The sequence below is a fragment of the Lissotriton vulgaris genome, chromosome 1_1 (assembly GCF_964263255.1).
Source record: "Lissotriton vulgaris chromosome 1_1, aLisVul1.2, whole genome shotgun sequence".
NCBI lineage: Eukaryota > Metazoa > Chordata > Amphibia > Caudata > Salamandridae > Lissotriton > Lissotriton vulgaris.
Genome location: NC_141685.1, coordinates 69,081,422 through 69,103,435, shown reverse-complemented (window position 1 = coordinate 69,103,435; position 22,014 = coordinate 69,081,422). Strand labels below are relative to the sequence as shown.

Genomic DNA, 22,014 nt, shown 5'->3' with positions numbered 1-22,014 from the left:
CCTTCATCCTCGTGGGACCTGCTGGCGCTGCCGCGGCCCGTTGTAACCTTCATCCTCGTGGGGACCTGCTGGCGCTGCCGCGGCCTCTTGCAACCATCATCTTCGTCGGGACCTGCTGGCGCTGCCGCGGCCCGTTGCTACCTACGACCTACTCGGGACCTGCTGGCGCTGCCGCGGCCCGACCTGCCCGAACGCTGAGCTCGAGGATTGTGAGCTACCATCATCTCATCTCAACACCAGATTGGTAACAAGACTGTCCCGCTACCCCCTTGCCCTGCTAGAGACTAGAATTGAGAGGATCCTCGTGTCCTGATCTCAGTGTACCGTACTACCGTACATCCAGAATTGCATATAAAGAGCGTTAACCTTATCCTTGTGTGGTGTCCATCTGTGGGGGGGAAGTTACTTGTCTGTACGACCGCTGGAGACGGCCCTCACCGGAGGCCTCTCCCCTTGTCCTCGGCCGACCCTCCAGGTCCCCGTCTAACATTGGTGGCCAGCGGCGCGATCCGAACCAACGCGTGATCGTACAGAGAGTAACTCGCCCTACGACTAAACCACAATGACGACCAAAGAGAGCGGATCTACAGAGAAATTCCAGATGGAAAAACTAGAGGAGTACAACCACCGAGAGCTAAAACAATTTTGTATAGAATTAGGCATTGCTACCACTGGTCTGAGCACAAAAGATGACTTTAAGCACGCCCTAGAATCCTGGGCAGAAACAAGTGCCGCCGGACCCCGGGACCAAAACATCGAAGCACCAGAGACCAACACCTCACTGACGGAAGAAAGGAGAACGGGTCTCTCCCGGGAAGAGATCCAAGAACAAGAAAAAAGTAGACTACACGAATTAGAGTTGGCACGGCTCCGGTTAGACGGAGAGCTAAAACTGGCGGAACAAAAGATAAACTTGGAACACTTACGGCTCCGAGAGGAGCGGGAAGAAAAGCAAAGACAGAGAGAACTCGAAGAAAAAAGACTGGCATACGAACACGAGTGCAAGCTAGCAGAGATAGAACTGCGGAAGCGGAACAAAGAACTAGGGGTGCCCGAGCCACCGCGCACCCCGGGCGCTACCGAACCAAAGGTCCACATCCCCAAAGATGTGGTCCGTGAATACTATCGAAACGACGACATACAGCAGTGGTTCAAGGCCTACGAGATCGCCATGACCTCCCACCGGATCGATCGAAGTGACTGGGGAGCCGGTCTATGGGGGAGGTTCGTCAATGAAGGCCGCGTTGCCCTACTACAGCTCCCGGACCATCAAATGACGTCCTATGACCACATGAAGGCCGCCCTCCTCACTCGATATGTGCTGACGCCCGAGATGTACCGCCAGAGGTTCCGCGACTGCACCCGGATCCCGGGTACAACTTGGGTAGAATATGTGAACTATTTCAGACGAGCCTTCGAAGGATGGATCAAGGGTAGCCACGTAACGACCTACGAGCAGCTCTTCAACCTCATTGTGTGGGAGCACCTCTCCAACAACTGCTTCGTTGAGCTCAGGCAGCACCTCCTCGACAGTAAATTGACTGAGCCACGGCAGCTCGCCGCTGAGGCTGACCGATGGGAAAGCACCCGAGTGGCCCGGAGTGGGCCAACCGAGCAGAACAGAACCAACCAAGGTCATCATCGTCCCCGAGGAGGAGGAGGAGGCCAGGGCCGGGGCAGAGACCCCGTCCCGGCCGCTCCCGCTACCAACACCCCGCCCCCGGCCGGCCGGGACAACCCCCCGATGCGCCCGGGGTTCCGAGCCAATGTTACTTGTCACCGATGCCAGCGAGTCGGCCACTATGCCAGTGACCCGAACTGCCCAAAGAACCAGACTTCCGGGCCCCGCCAGGTAGCTGCCGCCGCCCTAGGGGAAGAGCAAATCTCCGAAGAGCATGAGGAGCACGAGCAGGAGCAGCCTGAGTGGGAACCCGCCGCCATGGTCCTGGCTTGCCTAGGGGGAAAAGACATGATCCCGCGGGCTCCCCTACCCGCCAACACCAGAAAATACAGCCAGTGGGTGAACATAAATGGGCGCAGGGCCGAAGCCCTGCGGGACACGGGGGCCAGTGTGACGGCTGTCCGCTGTCACCTGGTGACCCCAGAACAAATCCTGCCAAACGTCCTTTGCCCCGTCCGATCGGCCGACAATTCCGAGAGCCTGTGTCGGATGGCCTGCGTCCCCTTTGAATGGGGAGGAGTGTCCGGTATGCTAAAAGTGACTGTCCGAGACGATGCCCCCGTGGACTGCCTCCTGGGAAACGATCTCGAGAGTTCCCCGTGGGCAGCCGTTGAAAGAAGAGAGCACCTGGGGATGTTGGGCCTCCCGGACTGGGCGTGCGTAACAACCCGGTCCATGGCCGCCCGCACCATCCCCCGACCTGAAGAACCCGAATGGCCGGCACCTCCTCCCCCGATCGCTCCAGAGGAAGACACCCTCCAGACCAACCCCCCGGAACAAACCCAAGAAGGGCCCGCTCAGCCCCAAGACCTTCCAGACCTGGCTCAGTCGCGTCAAGAAGGGGGACCCACCCAGGAGCAATTCCGGCAAGAGCAAAAGACCTGTCCCTCCCTCGAGGGACTGCGACAGCAAGCACTCGCCCAGAGCGCGGGAGACCCCGCAGGGGCCCACTGGATCTATTGGGACAATGACCTACTCTACAGCGAGCAAAGAATCGCGGAGTTGGGGGCCAGTCGGGTGCTGGTGGTGCCCCTCCGCTTCAGAGACTTTCTTTTAAACTTGGCACACGATGTCCCCCTGGCTGGACACTTGGGACAAGACAAGACATACCACCGCCTGGTAACCCACTTCTACTGGCCAAAAATTAGAAATGACGTCTCCAACCACTGCCGGTCCTGCCCCACCTGCCAGGCCAGCGGGAAGAGCGGCCGCAAACTCAGGGCACCCCTGCAACCATTACACTACTATTACATTCCCATTAATTAAAAAATATATATAATACTTACCCATACTTACGTTGTAATGGCATGCGTTGTAATAGCAGCTACGTTGTAATGGCATGCGTTGTAATGGCATGTGGTATTATGGATCCTGCGCTGTAAAAGTTTTGTTGTAATGGTATGCGTTGTGAAAGTATGCGTTGTAACGTCATACATCTGACAAATTGCCTCCCCCGAAGCAATGAACCAAAGCCGCACAGTGCCAACGACGCCACATCTCCTCGACGCCGCGAGCTGTCTTTATTTTCGCTTTTCCAAGGTACTGTTCTTTGTGGGTCTGTTTTGACTCCGCACCGAAGCGGCACACCTCGCGGTTGATGCCGTACTATGGGATTTCTTTGACCTCGATGTCGTGATAACATCAGTTGGGGTTATCTGTTGCTAAAAACTGCATTTTAGTGATAACCTATTTTTGAGCTACTTCTACTATCTTATTTCTGATTACGGTATTGTGGATTTTGTCGTTTGAGTCTTGTGTTAAGTCTGTATAAAGAATACTTATTTTTATAAAACTTGTGTGGTGTCCATCTTTAGTGTTTTCACTCTATTACTGTATGTGCTCACAAATGCTTTACACACTCCCTCTAAAATGAACCTTCCTGCTGTGGAAGAGGTGTGGCGCAGCGGCCAGGGAGCCTAACTCTGGACTACGGGGTTCACGGTTCGATCCCCGGCGGCAGGTTATCCCAGCACTATGTGACTCTGGACAATAGCTTACTTAATATTCCAGAGGATCCCCTGCGTTGGTACACCACTTCGAAGGTATCTGTGCGCTTTACAAATACTGGCATTTCATTTCATTTCATTTCTTGCCAATCTACCACAGGGTTGAGCAGGGGTTATATTAGGAGTGTAGCCCCTTTACTCTGACTAGAAGCAAGGGTCCCTATTTGGACAAAGGTGCGAGCCATTGCCAACTAGAGACCCGCAGTTCAAAAACTCACCTTTTCATTTACTAAGGTTCTTTTGGCCGTTACCCACAATGGAGCGACCTCCAAGTTGGGGACCCTTCCTTTAAATAAACGAAAGGGAGTTTCACCAGTGGATGAAGAAGAAGTGAACCTATACTCGCTAACTTTCTTCCTCATGGCCAAATCCCAACTTTCACCACAGGCAACAGCTTGTTGCAGAGTCTCTAACAAACTTGACAAACCTTTACACCACAACATTGCTTTGTGGATGGTACAGGGATGCCTTCTAGTGCTTGATCCCCCTGGAACTCCGAAACTCTTCCATGACTAAGGACGTGAACTGAACACAATTGTCTGACAAGATCGTTAACTGGAAACCCTCTTATTCAAATAACTCTTCTAGAAACTCAATCACTTCACCAGACTCAACGGAATTAACCACCTTGATATCAGGCCAATGGGAAAACATATCAATACACATGATTAAATAGCGATCCCGAGTCTTCAACTTCACAGGTCCCAAAATATCTATAGAAATGTCCACCAAGGACCAGTAGCCTGTTCCCTACTAAACATGGGTTGCATCCTGCACTCTACATGTACATCCATGGCAGTCCACCAATATGCTTACTTGATCCTTTCCTTTGTCATGGCAATGCCCATGTGCGAGGTGTGAGCAGTCTTTACTGGCTTATCCCTTACTGCAAGGGGTGCAACCAACTTACTACTGCAAATGAGGAGACCATCCTCCACCGTCAGATCTTCCCTAACTCGCCAAAAGCCTACGAGGACCTCTTCACAGTCCTTCTTCTCACACCAACCACCTGTAACCATGGTTAGGACTTTCCGCAAGTCTAAATCGGTGATGTTTCCTCCAATCTCTCGGAAATCAACCCTTTACTAATCACACACACATTAATTTCTTCCTCCAGTTCTTCATCTCCAAACTACTCAACATCATCTGTCGTTTCACATTCCTCACCCGAGTCTTGACAGACAGTCTGCCAGAACTGTAGAGCCACAACCCACTTCCGTATCCCTAAGAGGTTTGTGGTCAGTAAGAATTCTGAACCTTTTCCCCCACAAAACATTTCTCAGCTTGTGCACCACCCAGAAAACACCCAGAGCTTCTTTCTCTACAACAGAACAGTTGCATTCAGCACCCCTCAAGGGCGTAGAGACGAACAGAATCGTTTTAACCTCCCCATCAACATTCTGCAAAAGAACTGCTCCTAGCCCCTTCAAGCTGACATCAGTCATGAGATAAGATACCTTTGTGAGGTCAAAACCTCCTAGAAAAGGTTAACCATTCAGATGTTTCTTAATGCACTCAAATTCTTGACGTTGTAATGGCATGCGTTGTAATGGCATGTGGTATTATGGATCCTGCGCTGTAAAAGTTTTGTTGTAATGGTATGCGTTGTGAAAGTATGCGTTGTAACGTCATACATCTGACAAATTGCCTCCCCCGAAGCAATGAACCAAAGCCGCACAGTGCCAACGACGCCACATCTCCTCGACGCCGCGAGCTGTCTTTATTTTCGCTTTTCCAAGGTACTGTTCTTTGTGGGTCTGTTTTGACTCCGCACCGAAGCGGCACACCTCGCGGTTGATGCCGTACTATGGGATTTCTTTGACCTCGATGTCGTGATAACATCAGTTGGGGTTATCTGTTGCTAAAAACTGCATTTTAGTGATAACCTATTTTTGAGCTACTTCTACTATCTTATTTCTGATTACGGTATTGTGGATTTTGTCGTTTGAGTCTTGTGTTAAGTCTGTATAAAGAATACTTATTTTTATAAAACTTGTGTGGTGTCCATCTTTAGTGTTTTCACTGTATTACTGTATGTGCTCACAAATGCTTTACACACTCCCTCTAAGATGAACCTTCCTGCTGTGGAAGAGGTGTGGCGCAGCGGCCAGGGAGCCTAACTCTGGACTACGGGGTTCACGGTTCGATCCCCGGCGGCAGGTTATCCCAGCACTATGTGACTCTGGACAATAGCTTACTTAATATTCCAGAGGATCCCCTGCGTTGGTACACCACTTCGAAGGTATCTGTGCGCTTTACAAATACTGGCATTTCATTTCATTTCATTTCTTGCCAATCTACCACAGGGTTGAGCAGGGGTTATATTAGGAGTGTAGCCCCTTTACTCTGACTAGAAGCAAGGGTCCCTATTTGGACAAAGGTGCAAGCCATTGCCAACTAGAGACCCGCAGTTCAAAAACTCACCTTTTCATTTACTAAGGTTCTTTTGGCCGTTACCCACAATGGAGCGACCTCCAAGTTGGGGACCCTTCCTTTAAATAAACGAAAGGGAGTTTCACCAGTGGATGAAGAAGAAGTGAACCTATACTCGCTAACTTTCTTCCTCATGGCCAAATCCCAACTTTCACCACAGGCAACAGCTTGTTGCAGAGTCTCTAACAAACTTGACAAACCTTTACACCACAACATTGCTTTGTGGATGGTACAGGGATGCCTTCTAGTGCTTGATCCCCCTGGAACTCCGAAACTCTTCCATGACTAAGGACGTGAACTGAACACAATTGTCTGACAAGATCGTTAACTGGAAACCCTCTTATTCAAATAACTCTTCTAGAAACTCAATCACTTCACCAGACTCAACGGAATTAACCACCTTGATATCAGGCCAATGGGAAAACATATCAATACACATGATTAAATAGCGATCCCGAGTCTTCAACTTCACAGGTCCCAAAATATCTATAGAAATGTCCACCAAGGACCAGTAGCCTGTTCCCTACTAAACATGGGTTGCATCCTGCACTCTACATGTACATCCATGGCAGTCCACCAATATGCTTACTTGATCCTTTCCTTTGTCATGGCAATGCCCATGTGCGAGGTGTGAGCAGTCTTTACTGGCTTATCCCTTACTGCAAGGGGTGCAACCAACTTACTACTGCAAATGAGGAGACCATCCTCCACCGTCAGATCTTCCCTAACTCGCCAAAAGCCTACGAGGACCTCTTCACAGTCCTTCTTCTCACACCAACCACCTGTAACCATGGTTAGGACTTTCCGCAAGTCTAAATCGGTGATGTTTCCTCCAATCTCTCGGAAATCAACCCTTTACTAATCACACACACATTAATTTCTTCCTCCAGTTCTTCATCTCCAAACTACTCAACATCATCTGTCGTTTCACATTCCTCACCCGAGTCTTGACAGACAGTCTGCCAGAACTGTAGAGCCACAACCCACTTCCGTATCCCTAAGAGGTTTGTGGTCAGTAAGAATTCTGAACCTTTTCCCCCACAAAACATTTCTCAGCTTGTGCACCACCCAGAAAACACCCAGAGCTTCTTTCTCTACAACAGAACAGTTGCATTCAGCACCCCTCAAGGGCGTAGAGACGAACAGAATCGTTTTAACCTCCCCATCAACATTCTGCAAAAGAACTGCTCCTAGCCCCTTCAAGCTGACATCAGTCATGAGATAAGATACCTTTGTGAGGTCAAAACCTCCTAGAAAAGGTTAACCATTCAGATGTTTCTTAATGCACTCAAATTCTTCCTCACAGCACTTGGACCAAACAAATATGCTTCCCCTCTGGAGGAGAGACCTCAAACAAGAACTTTTTCGAACTTGTGATAAAACTCAGCTATTCCCAGAAACTTTACAAACTCTTCTTTGTTCAAAGGGGTGCGCAAATTACAAAGGGTGTTTACCAATGAGTCCTTGGGTTTGATGCCTGCAGCGGACACAAAATGCCCTAAGTACTCTATTTCTTTGACACCAAATTTGCACTGCTCAGCCCTAAGGGTGAGGTCAGCATTCCGTAACTTCTTCAATACTGATCTCAGCCTCCCATTATGCTCCTCAAAATCGACAACAAAGATGAGCACATCACTCTAGGTATACCTTGACACCCTGATGGCCTCCAAGAATGACCTTTGTCGCCCTCTGAAAAAATGATGCAGAAATCAGTCCGAAAGGCATTCTTAGAAATCTAAAGGTACCAAAGGATGTTACACAGGAGGTAAGGTACTGGGAAGAGGAGTGAATATTTAGAATGTTCTGAAGAAGAGTGAAGGCTGGCCTTGGACCCTTCACATGCAACTCCTGCAAGTATGACGGCACCAAGACCAACTCCTCTTCCAATAACACCAAACAGAGATCTGACACCAACCACCTAAAATGCATCCTGCTCAACACCCGCTCGGTCCACAGACACGCCATCGACCTTTGGAATCTACTAGACACCATCTCTCCGGACGTCGCCTTCCTAACAGAAACATGGATGAACGCCTCCTCAGCCCCAGACATCACCATTGCCATCCCGGAAGGCTACAAGATTATCCGAAAAGACCGCACCTACCAAACAGGAGGAGGCATCGCTATCGTCCATAAGAATACCATCCGCATCTCAACCAGCTCAGACCCCAACCTTGCTAGCGCCGAACACCTTCACTTCCAGATCCACACCGACCCCAAGACCACACTCAAAGGCACCCTCCTCTACAGGCCACCAGGACCCTGTGCACAATTCAGTGAAGACCTCACTGACTTTATCACCCCACACGCCCTCCCCTCCGAGGACTACATTCTATTGGGAGACCTCAATTTTCACCTGGAAAAGAGCAACGACAGCAACGCCACCACCCTTCTGGACAATCTCACCAACCTCGGACTCAAACAACTTGTTAATACCCTCACTCACTACGCAGGTCACACACTCGACCCTATCAACATATCTCCTTCAGTCACACCACAGTTCTCCATTGGACGGACCACAGCTGCGTTCACTTTATCTACAAAAAGACCACAACCCACAACCATCCTCAACCTACTCTGCGAAGAAACTGGAACAAAATCACCATCGACCAGATCTCCTCATCGCTTCTTGAAAACCCCCCTTCCCACTCTTCAAACCCCAACCAAGCAGCCATTACCCTCACCCAATGGCTAACCAACAGCGCCGACATCCTAGCACCTTTGAAAAAATGTCAAATCAAACTAGGCAGCAAAAACGCCCCCTGGTTCAACGATGATCTTAAGAAATCCAAGAAACTATGTCGCTCCCTTGAGAAGGCCTGGAAAAAAGACCCAAACACCAGCACCAGGGACGCCTTCAAAAACGCCACCCGCATACACCACCAACTGATCCGGACTGCCAAGAAAGCTGCATTCAAAGACCGACTAGACAACAACGCCCACAACAGCAAGGAATTATTCAACATCGTCAAAGAGTTTACCAACCCCACGGCCAACTCCAACGACATCACTCCCTCTCAAACCCTTTGCGACTCCCTAGCTTCGTTCTTCCACGACAAAATCGCAGACATCCACAACAGCTTCGACAACCAACCCGGAGACCAACCCACCCACCCTTCTGCCGTACCTTCACCCCCCTTGAACATCCTTAATAACTGGAACCCAATCTCCACTGAGGACACCATCGGCCTGATGAACTCCATCCACTCAGGATTTCCCACAGACCCATGCCCTCACCACATCTTCAACAAAGCAGATTCCATCATAGCACCACACCTCCGAGACGTCAGCAACTGCTCCCTCAACTCCGCCACCTTCCCGGAAAGCTGGAAACACGCCGAACTCAGCGCCCTTCTGAAAAAACCCACAGCTGACCCCACCGAACTCAAAAACTACCGCCCCATCTCGCTCCTTCCATTCCCGGCCAAAGTCATCGAGAAAGCTGTCAACAACCAGCTCGCCGCCTTCCTCGAAACCAACAAATCCCTCGACTCCTCACAGTCCGGCTTCCGAGCCAAACACAGCACTGAGACCGCATTCATCGCAGCTACAGACGACATTCGAACTCTACTGGAAAATGGAGACACAGTTGCCCTCATCCTCCTCGACCTCTCCGCAGCCTTCGACACAGTCTGTCATAGCACCCTGCTACAACGCCTCAGAAACATCGGAATCCAAGGAAAAGCACTGGAATGGATCACCTCGTCGGAAGAACTCTGAGAGTCCGCCTCCCACCATTCAATTCAGAGGCCACTGAAGTCATTTGCGGCGTGCCACAAGGATCCTCACTCAGCCCCACCCTCTTCAACGTATACATGAGCCCCCTCGCAGCCATCGCACGCCAACACAACCTCAACATCATCTCCTACGCTGATGACACTCAACTGTTCCTCTCACTCACCAAAGACCCTAACACCGCCAAAACCAACCTACATGAAGGAATGAAAGTAGCCGAGTGGATGAAGCACAGCCGCCTGAAACTGAATTCAGACAAAACAGAAGACCTTATCTTAGGTACCTCCCCCTCCGCCTGGGACGACTCTTGGTGGCCAGAGGCCCTTGGAAAAGCACCCATCCCGTCGGACCACGCACGGAACCTGGGCGTCATCCTGGACTCCTCACTCTCGATGACCAGACAAGTCAATGCCGTTTCATCATCTTGCTTCAACATTCTTCGCATGCTCAAAAAAACATTTCGCTGGATCCCCACGGAAACTAGAAGAACGGTCACTCACGCACTGGTTACAAGCCGCCTAGACTACGGAAACACCCTATACGCCTGTACCACCGCAAAACTCCAGAAAAAACTCCAACGCATCCAGAATGCATCAGCTAGACTCATACTAGACATCCCGCGTAAAGACCACATTTCTGGTCACCTGAAAAACCTCCACTGGCTCCCCGTCAATAAGAGGATAACATTCCGCCTCCTAACCCACGCACACAAAGCACTTTACGAACTTGGACCCGAATGCCTCAACACACGACTTTCCTTCTACACCCCCTCCCGCCAGCTACGCTCTTCCAACTAAGCCCTTGCTGCTGTACCTCGCATCAACAAAACCACCATGGGAGGAAGATCCTTCTCCTACGTGGCGGCCAAAACCTGGAACTCACTTCCCATTCACCTTCGCCTCACTCAGAACCACCTAGCATTCAGAAAGCAACTTAAAACCTGGATATTCGACAAGTAATTCCCCACCCTTCTCCAAGCGCCTTGAGACCCTCTGGGTATGTAGCGCGCTATATAAATTAATTGACTAATTGACTAATAGCAAGTGCTGCAGGTCTTGCGAGGGAGGAATGTCGTTGGTGTTGGAGCTGGGGTTGGAGATGTTGAAGAACTCTTTGCTGTTGTGTGCATTGTTGTCAAGGCACTATTTGAATGAGGATCTTTTGGCGGATCTGATGAGGTGGTGGTATCTGCATGTGGCGTTCTTGTGGGCTGCGTTGCTGTCCGGTGTTCTTTCGCTGAGCCATTTCTTCTCCAGTTTCCGGCATGCTTGTTTGGAGGTCTAGAGTTCTTCGGTGAACCAGATGGCTTTCTTGTTGGTGCAGCTGCTGGAGGGTTTCTTGACCGGGGCAAGGGTGTTGGCGCAGTCGTCGATCCATCGTCTGAGGTTGTGTGCGGCAGTGTAGGGGTCGGTGGTGTCGGCTGGTGGTTTCTGGGAGAGCGTGGTGGTTAGCTGGCCTTCAGTGATTCTGCTCCAGCAAAGTCGGGGCATCTGTTGGGTGCGGTGGTGCGTGGTGGGCTTCCTGAAGGTGAGGTGGAGGCAGTGGTGGTCGGCCCAGCGGAGTTCCGTGGTATGGTCGGAGGAGACGTGGGGGCTTGCGGGGAAGATGGGGTCCAGTGTGTGTCCGGCGGCGTGGGTGGGTGCAGTGACGAGTTGTCTGAGGCCGAGGTTGGCAATCAGGGTGGTGGAGTTGGTGTCGTTGTTCACGAGGTGGAAGTTCAGGTCCCCGAGGAGGATGTAGTCCGTGGAGGTGAGGGCGTTGGTGCTGACGAGGTCGGCGATAGAGTTGCTGAACTGCGGTCGGGGTCCGGGGGGTCTGTAGATGAGGGTTCCTCTGAGGGTGGTGTTGGGGTCAGTGTGAATGATGCACTTGGCTAAGAGATTGTCTAATTCAACTTTCATGCTCTCCCTTACTTACAGTGGTGCATTCCTGACCTTAACTGTTTTTGGAACAGCGTTAGATTTGACCTTTACCCAATGTACATCGTTTTTGAGACAAACCCTGTTCACCAGCAAAGACCTCAGGGAATTCCTGATCCAGTCTCGATTAGCATTACTAACAACCCTAACTGGTGGTAATTATTTTAGGCAGACAGATCTCATTGGGATCAAGGCAGATATGTAGATCACGTTGATGGAACCAACTTATGAGCTGGTCCCCTTTCATCAAGACATAGATTTTACCAGGGATGACGCTCCGTTTGAAGTCAATTGTGCCCCAGAAACAACCCAGCAACTCAATAGTCACCCCACCTTAACCTATTGGTCTAATGTCTGGCTTCAGCAGGGTGACTTTGCCCAGCAGATTACGCTCATAAAATGTTTTGGGGACCAGCGGTATCTTGGCCCCAGAGTCGAAGAGCATGCTCACCGGAGCATCATTGATCAAAACTAGCTCCTGAGGGTCATCACCAGCATTCCCTGTGACTGGGAGAATATTGATTCCTTCCAAATCTTCTTCATAAAGATAAACTTCCCTGACATTTTTATGCTCGTTGCCCATTCTGCAGCTCTTTGAGACGTGATCTTTTCTCTCACAAGTTTTGCACATGGCCTTCCAGCTTGGGCAGTCTTTAAGCTGTTGACTGCGGCGCAAATTTTGCCACTGTGCGGGCATTTTAATGAGCGGGCGCGGTTCAGACGGCTTCCGGCCATCCTCAGCACATGCTCACTGTGACGTCGGATGGCCTGGGGTTGTCCGACGCACACAACGGGTTAAAGTTGGCCATATGGCCAGAGTTGCCACACCTGAAGCACTTTCCCTGACAATATTTTGTGTTAAAGGGCTTTGAAGTGGTCCTCGATTTGGGTTTAACGAATCTATCCACCAGCACTTTGACATTAATGTCACCTGAACTGTCTTTACGCATAATATCAACACACGGTTTTGAATGCTCATGACTTTTGGCTATGGTCAGCAATTCTTGAAGCGAGGGCGTGTCTTTTTGCCACAGGGCATTTCTCGTTTTGTTGAGGCGCATCCCAACATAAACTGATCTCTGGAGCGCTCCTCTAAAGCTGCACCAACATTGAAGCCAATTTGCGTAAAGTAGTTATGTACTGTTCGACCGACTCATCCTGCCTTTGCATTCTTCTCCTGAAGTAATATCGTTCAAGGATAGTACTCACTTTGGGGAGGTAGTGCAAGTCCAACTTTTTGATGCAGATCTCGTATTCATTAAGAGTGTCAGAGTCACTATCAGAGAGTTCAGGAAGGTGTTCAAAGAATTCTTGTCCCTCAGAGCCCAAACAATGCATTAACCATGAGGCTTTCCTCTCTGCACTTAAGGAAGTGCCACAGACACGAGCATAATCTGTGAAAACCTTCTTTCTTGAGAGAGGAGGAACTCCTGGAGATATCAAAAAAGAGGGGCATTGACATTTTGCATGATGTACGTACAATGTTTTGACCGGTTAAGTTACTACTTAAGGGTGAACTTCAGTGATCTGCGTACAGTGCACAATATCCACAAACCTTATAAGCTGTGCGCATCAGCAAAAGTGTGTGAAACTTCAGCAATTAAAATTTAGGCCAATGCGTACAGTCCCAGAAACTTAATTTGCTGGGCGCATCAGCGAAACCATCAGCCCGATTAATGATGGCACATATTTATATAGGGAGGAGTCACATTAGTCTGGTGCTCAATTACATGTGTAGATGTGAGTCTGGTGGTGCCTGATAACTGAAAGGCACATATTTGTTTACATCCAATTTCATATATGTCTGTTTTATTATTCCTATTACAGCGCCTTCTACCTTGAGAAGGCCCGTCTTAGACCTGTGTGTGGACAAAACCCATGCCGACAAATCAAGGACAAAGGGATTGGGACATGGTCTAGGTACACAAACAACAAATCCTACATCAAATTTCACGTTTAACTGATGGAGCACAACAAGCGATATAAAGTGATATACTGAGAAAAAGTAACCTGGAGAATTGCTGCAAATTAAAGTAAATTAAAAAAACTAATAAAGAACTACATAACCACAGCTGTGTGACCTGGAAGCCAATTGTTTCTCAATATAGCCCTAGTTTGTGATTACCTTACAGTGCTCACATTATCATCCGCACTAGAAGAGATGGGAGCCTGGGGTGTCTGGTCACATACAAAGGGGGGTGACAGCCTGTTCAGAACGCACAGTACAACTTGTTTACGTAAAGTGCTAGTACACAGAACAGGGTAAAGTCTTGCGTCTCTTTTTTTCATTTTCTTTAATATATCCTGCACCTCGCTCTCTTCTTCTCTTTCTCTCATTTCAATTCATCATAAATTACTAAAATTCACTATTGCTTTATCAGCACGGCACAAGTCGGGGGTAGCCACAGTTCCACCTAGCTCCTTAGCCTGCGACTGATAATTGTTACTTTGTGCCCCAGCACTGCAAACACAGGCCTCTGAGTGTTTGTTTGTGTGAGTGGAGCAAGAGAGGAACAGAGAACTTGACAAAATTAGCCCTTCTAGTGCTTAATACACTGAAAATGTGAAACAGTTTGGGGCTTAGAGGCTGGATAAAGAATAATGTCAGCAAACAAAAGCAAATTGAAAGCACATTTTATTTATTCGCTGAAAACTGTTAAAAAAAGTAATTTCCAAGTTCCACATATCTGTTTAAAAATATTTACACTTTCATTTCTGAGTTTAGTTACAAACTAATATTTGCAAGAACAGATGTTGTAATTATTCTATGTTTCTTGTTTTTTGTTTTTGAAACAGGCCGTCAACCTTTCAAGTGAAAATTATTATAAAGGCCTGACATCACTTCTTGTGATGTCACTACATTTGGCATCCTGTGCTTTGCATTTGATAATGGGCTCCTTCACTATTTTCCTTACTTGTGCCATCTTTATTGGCATAACTATGCACAAATAGAGGTGTGGGGTCCTACTACTAATCAGCCTGGACCTCAATAATCGCAAAACAGAGCAAATTGGCTGATCAGGATTGTTGAAAGCAAATTATAGAACAACACAGCCAAACCTTACTGTGTAGCCAAGAGGTTGTATATTTCCAAACAGATTTATTGTATTCTAGGAATGAATTTGTATTATTTCATCAAAACACATGACATCAAAGAGACATTCCATCAAAACAGTTAGTGCAAAAACATAGAAGAATATATACAATATATACAAAAATACTACAATTAAGGAAACATACACTTAAGGAAAACACTCAGGATTTTTTGGTGACACCAACTACTATGCTTCAAAACAAATTAAATAGCACAATAATTGCAATGTGTATAATTTTTTCAATTTATGAGTGAAAAAAGCCAGTCCTTTGCTAAAAAAAACCAGTAAGCCAGGCGGATCTGGAATTGACAGAAAGGGCCCACATGAGTGGTCTGAATTAGTCCCTAGCTGCACCCTTTGTTCTTGACACAGGCTGGGAGTCAACGCGTTTCGAACCTTAGTGAGTCTAGGTTCCCAGGCACGAAAAGTTGTTCGTGCCTGGGAAACAGATCTCCAGGGTGATCTGTTTCCCAGGCACGAACAACTTTAGACTCCGTCACCTCCATACGAGCACACTTTCGGTGCAGCCTTCCTCAATTATATAAAGAGAATGTGAGTCTCTTATGAATCACACACCTCGCCCAGGGCGCCTCGGATTCTGGCATCATTGACACTGCATCCAGAACACTTTCCGGTGACTTTTTCTACTTCTCCCACGCAGCCGTTGTGTCGGCCGAGAAGGTATGCTTTTACCCAGTCCTCATCCTGAGGAGAACCTAGACTCACTAAGGTTCGAAACGCGTTGACTCCCAGCCTGTGTCAAGAACAAAGGCTGCAGCTAGGGACTAATTCAGACCACTCATGTGGGCCCTTTCTGTCAATTCTAAAAATCTCTACTCACAGGTTTTGTGAGACAGGCAGGCAAATCCATTCCAGATCCGCCTGGCTTACTGTTTTTTTAGCAAAGGACTGGCTTTTTTCACTCATAAATTGTAAAAATTGTACACATTGCAATTATTGTGCTATTTAATTTGTTTTGAAGCATAGTAGTTGGTGTCACCAAAAAATCCTGAGTGTTTTCCTTAAGTGTATGTTTCCTTAATTGTAGTATTTTTGTATATATTGTATATATTCTTCTATGTTTTTGCACTAACTGTTTTGATGGAATGTCTCTTTGATGTCATGTGTTTTGATGAAATAATACAAATTCATTCCTAGAATACAATAAATCTGTTTGGAAATATACAACCTCTTGGCTACACAGTACGGGTTGGCTGTGTTGTTCTATAATTTGCTTTCAACAATCCTGATCAGCCAATTTGCTCTGTTTTCCGATCTTTATTGGCATGACATGGGTCTATAGGTATTAAAAATAAATATATAAATTCACAGATGTTCAGCCCGTTTCTCTGGTGATGTCACACATTGACATGTATTCGGCTGCTTCTTCTAGTTTTAGGTGAGTACAAATAACGTGTTGTTCCCCCTCCTTCCATTTCTCTCCCCTTTTCTTTGTCTCTCGCTCCTTTTAGCTCTCTCCCTCTCTATCTCCCACACACTCCTGTTAGGGTTAGCTTCATGAATGTCACTGCTACTTCTGGCATTCATACGACAAATCCTTTAGAACATTTAAGAACAAGGGACAATCTGTGTGGAAGGCGAGTTGCTGGGAGTGCAACAGATTGTCCTGGTACATATATGCTTTTGATGTGGGATTTCACTATTTCACCACATTCTTAAACCAGAGTCTGCTGCTTACAGTCACTCAATTATGGTAAAAAGTAGAGTTTGGCAAGTCACAAAATTAATAGGGAGAGCCAAGTCGGTGAGGAGCCACGGGTCACACTTAGTTATAAGGCCCGAGGCATGAGCTGATCCAACAACAGATAAGTGTGTAAAAGATGCAGCAAATGTTACTTAACCCCTTCGACGCTAATGACAAAGCCAGCTCGTCATGGGCGTTACCTGCGCTACGCGGATGACGAGCTGGCTTTGTCACAAACCGCGCGATTTTGAAAAATCTGCGCGCATGCGGTTAAAATCAAGGTATATGCTCTTTTATTTCTAAAAATAAGTTATTTCTTGAACACTTGTGCTTCACTTTAGTTCATTACATATACTGCAGTGGCATTTGTTAATAGTAATACATACATTTTACCAATGAAGCTTCCATCTCCAGAGTCCTGACAACATGCCTACTTTGGATGTGTTGGGTTTATTGGTTTTATCACTCATCTTACAAGTTAGCTGAAAATACCATTGTTAGTCCCAGTATTGTTCAGTGTTGCTTTTACAGGAAGTGTGATCAGGTGCGATTGAATTTTTTTTTGTATCTCTTCTTCATCAAATAAAAATCAAGAATGTTTCTTTTCTTTTAATCCACATTGTTCTCGCCTCCAACTGTGTATCCTGGTGCATCATGTTGCTTTGCTTTGTGTTTGGAAGTGAGCAATCTCTGGAAACAAACACTTTTATAACTCTGAAAATACTAGTATCTGCTTTTCTTCTTTACTGCTAGTCTGGTCTTCTATCAAAAGCCCTTCACACTTTCAGCACCCTTCTATGCTTTCTCCCTGTGTGTTCGCTGATGACTTTGTAGCTCTGATAATCGACTAAAGCTGTTCGCACATTCATTGCACTTGAATGGTTTTTCTCCTGTGTGAGTTCGCTGATGATACCTTAATGCTGAAGAGAAGCGAAAACTACTGTCACATACACTACAATAATAGGGTTTTCCCCCGTGTGTGTTCGCTGATGACTATGAAGTTGTGATAACCGACTAAAGCACTTTGTAAATTCACTGCACTTGAATGGTTTTTCTCTTGTGTGAGTTCGCTGATGACACCTTAATGCTGAAGAGCTCCGAAAACTACTGTCACATTCGCTACAATGATAGGGTGTTTTACCCGTGTGTGCTCGCTGATAACTTTGTAGGTCTGATAACTGACTAAAGCTCTTCACACATTCACTGCACTTGAATGGTATTTCCCCCGTGTGTGTTCGCTGATGACTTTGTAGGCTTGATAAATGACTAAAGCACTTTGCACATTCAGTGCACTTGAATTTGATTTTCCCCTGTGTGTGTTCGCTGATGTGTTTGGAGGTTTGATAAGCGACTAAAGCACTTTGCACATTCACTGCACTGGTATGGTTTTTCCCCATGTGTGTTCGCTAATGACTTTGTAGGCTTAATAAATGACTTAAGCACTTTGCACATTCAGTGCACTTTAATTTTTTTTCCCCTGTGTGTGTTCAATTATGTGTTTGAAGTTTTGATAACTGACTAAAGCACTTTGCACATTAACTGCACTTGAATGGTATTTCCCCTGTGTGTATTCGATGATGTGTTTGGAGGTTTGATAAGCGACTAAAGCACTTTGCACATTCACTGCACTTGAATGGCTTTTCCCCTGTGTGTCTTCGCTGGTGTCTTTGAAGGTTTGATAACAGACTAAAGCTCTTCACACATTTATTGCAATGGTATGGCTTTTCCCCTGTGTGTGTTCGCTGATGTCTTTGTAGGCCTGATAATAGACTAAAGCTCTTCCCACATTCATTGCACTTGAATGGTTTTTCTCCTGTGTGAGTTCGCTGATGATTCCTTAATGCTGAAGAGACACGAAAACTACTGTCACATTCACTACAATGATAGGGTTTTTCCCCCGTATGTGTTCGCTGATGACTTTGTAGGTCTGATAATCGACTATAGCTCTTCACACATTCACTGCATTTAAATGGCTTTTCCCCAGTGTGTGTTCGCTGATGTCTTCGAAGGTGTGATAACTCACTAAAGCACTTTGCACATTCAGTGCACTTGAATGGTTTTTCTCCTGTGTGTATTCGCTGATGACTTTGAAGGTGTGATAACTTTCTAAAGCACTTTGCACATTCAGTGCACTTGTATTGTTTTTCCCCCGTGTGTATTCGCTGATGGCTTTGAAGCAGTGATAATCGACTAAAGCTCTTTACACATTCACTGCATTTAAATGGCTTTTCCCCCGTGTGTGTTTGCTGATGACTCTGAAGTTGTGATAACCGACTAAAGCTCTTTACACATTCACAGCACCTGAATGGCTTTTCTCCTGTGTGAGTTTGCTGATGACTTTTAAGGCTTGATAACTGACTAAAGCTCTTCACACATTCATTGCAATGGTATGGCTTTTCCCCTATGTGTGTTCGCTGATGACTTTGAAGGTGTGATAACTCTCTAAAGCACTTTTCACATTCAGTGCACTTGTATGGTTTTTCCCCCGTGTGTATTCGCTGATGGCTTTGAAGCACTGATAATCGACTATAGCTCTTCATACATTCCCTGCATTTATATGGCTTTTCCCCAGTGTGTGTTCGCTGATGTCTTTGAAAGCTTGATAACTCACTAAAGCACTTTGCACATTCAGTGCACTTGAATGGTTTTTCCCCCGTGTGTGTTCGCTGATGACTTCGAAGGTGTGATAACTCACTAAAGCTCTTCACACATTCACTGCACTTGAATGGTTTTTCCCCTGTGTACGTGTGCTGATGAAGCCTGATTAGTGATGACAAAATAAAGATCTCGCTGCATGTGTATGATTCTTCTTTCTTGGTTAGTGGCTCTGGATCGGGTATATATTTGTCTACATCCCTTGACTGTATTTCCTGTTGGGCCAACATGGCTGATAAAGCACTTGTGCTTTTGACAGACGCTTTTTATGTGTGCAATATTTTATACGTTTTGATTTAACAATAAAACAATAAAATGCAATAGCCACCAAACATTTGCCACACTCCTAATACGTAGAAGGTGTCTTTCTAGGCGATTGTGCCTTTAGATTGGATTATGGCAATGCACACTTGCGGGTAAAGATGTATCTTCCTTTTGGCCGGTGCAAATTAGGACAGTCTGTTGTATTGTAGATACAAGAACTCCTCTTTCCTTTACCTGTCAGTTGTCTGGCTCCGCTCTGTTGTGCTTTTCTCTGGCTGTTGTGAGTTAGCCAGAAAGAGTTTACAATTTACCTAGAATGATGGCTTGTCATTATATTAGAAAACAGAGTACCTCAGTAATCACATCATACCGATCCCATGATCAAATCTGGTGTTGGACACTTGTTTATACAGGAGGTGGTTGGTTATTGTTGTTGCCTTAATTTTGTCGAGGTCATTTCTTCGTCTTGTGGCGTGGAGGTGCACAGCTCAGCCTCTTACAATCACTGAACTGCACTTGATGCTTCATCCGGGATCTGTCTGTTTGTGTGCAGGTTCATCTGTCGCCGACTGCGCTGATGTTTTGCTGAATACTGTAGCCGATTATTTCTGCTATTATTGAAGATTTACAGCATTAGCTTCTCTATTGATGGTCATTTCATACATTCTGCTGGATGCAAAGATAATTAACATTACTAAATTGAAACATAATGGAATGAGAATTCACAATGTTTAACTGGTTGTAAAAGAAATATCGGAGGAGATTGACTAAATCTCCACGCAATGCAGCGCAGTCCCTACCAGAGGCTGCGCTGCGTTGCGCAACAGGGGGGGAGGGAGAAGGAGAGGACCATATTTTCAAAGATATGGCTCTCTCCTTCCCTTGCCCTTGCGCTGGCACTGATTATAGCGGCCCTGCGCCATGCACACACCTTAGCACCAGAGCACTAGGTTGTGTGTGTGTGAGTCCAGCATAGGTTTTGTACAGGAAGGACACCCTTCCTGTACAAAATACGATGCCTAGACACAAGGGAAAGCTTTTCCCATTTTGTATGCGTGTTGCACAGTGCAGCACGCATGCAAAGTTAGAAAAGGAAGGAGAAATGAAAGCATTTCTCCTTCCTTGCACCTAGTTTAAAAGGGTGCACTTTTCTCATGCTAAACCCATTCTACTGTATTTGGTAAATTGGGTTTAGCGTGAGATACCTTGGGTGGTTACACGGGAACACCCATGCACCACCCTTGCCAGGCCCCCATGGCGCACAGTAATGCGACGCAGTGCTATGCGCTGCTTCACATTCATTTTACGTTATTTGCTTGAAAGTAAATTAGGGAAAAAAGGATTTTGCGCTGTTTTGTGCCACTATTGTGACGAAAACACTGCACAAAATGTTAGTAAATCTCCCTCTTCTTCTTTACTGCTTTAGAAACTTAGCAAGGAATATTTCATCATACACAGATATTTAACAAAAAATTCTGTTGATCAGGTGACATCTTATTGATGTCTGAAAAGGAGGTGATTTACCAGTGTTTACAGAGTAACTTAGCAAAGTAAGGGCGCTCACGGAGAACCCAAGTGCTTGGCTGTATAGCTAAAGATAGACAAGATGGTCAAGATTTCATTTAAACAACAATAGATTTTAGAAAAAGAGATAGATCAGGCTGGGCTGCAAAATGTCCAGTAACTCTTTACGAGGTATACAACAAAAGTAACTCCATTCACACACTTCTTCTCGTTCCTTTCCTATTCACTTAAGATCATCTCAAATACCAACACTTGTCTTTACTTCGCTGTTCATAAGTCACCTTTGACACTTTCAACAGCCCCCTTGGTTCAAGCAATTCTGGTTTCTTCTAACCTGGAATACTGGAACATTATTGTGAGTTGAGTGGGGTTTCCTATCGCCATAACATCTGTCCATCTCCCTGAAACTAGTGTAGCTTACAGCACCCAGTTCTGGCCCTGAAAGACAACTTTAATAGACAAGTCTTTAGTTCTTCCTAAAGTAGATAAAGTTCTGTAAGATGCAGCTCCTTCCGGGGCTTTTGTGTAAAACAGAATGAGGGGTTCACTGTAAGGCCTATCCTTTACATGATAAGCGCAGATCAGGCAAACAAACGTTGATTCATATAATATAATATTCAACGATATCAGTCATTTAGTACTTATAGAGAATCCATCACAACCAATAATTTACCTGACATATCCCTGCAGCAGACGTGTGCATATTACTCTTTTTCCCCCCTTTTCCACCATTACATGGCATCTGGCATAATGTTGTCTGTTTGGGGCCCAGGATGCCACTTTGTGACCGGATGGGCATTTGGTAGAGCGGGAGGAGGTGTAAGGTATCCACGGGTGACGCAGCATTTCTACCTTTCCATATTTCTCATATTCAAGTTTACCTAATTTTCTGTCCTTCAATCCCTCTACTGCCTTCTGGCTAGACACTCACTCTGTGGGGTTCATCAGAAGTCAGATAATGGTCTGATAGTCACAACGCCATGGATCTCACTTCTTC

The 22,014-nt window shown here is 46.4% G+C and overlaps 1 pseudogene; it reads right to left on the bottom strand.

The window, feature by feature from the left end:
• Nucleotides 1-19,459, bottom strand: part of LOC147737336 (uncharacterized) — a 72,334-nt pseudogene extending 52,875 nt beyond the window's left edge.
• Nucleotides 19,460-22,014: the final 2,555 nt, after the last annotated feature.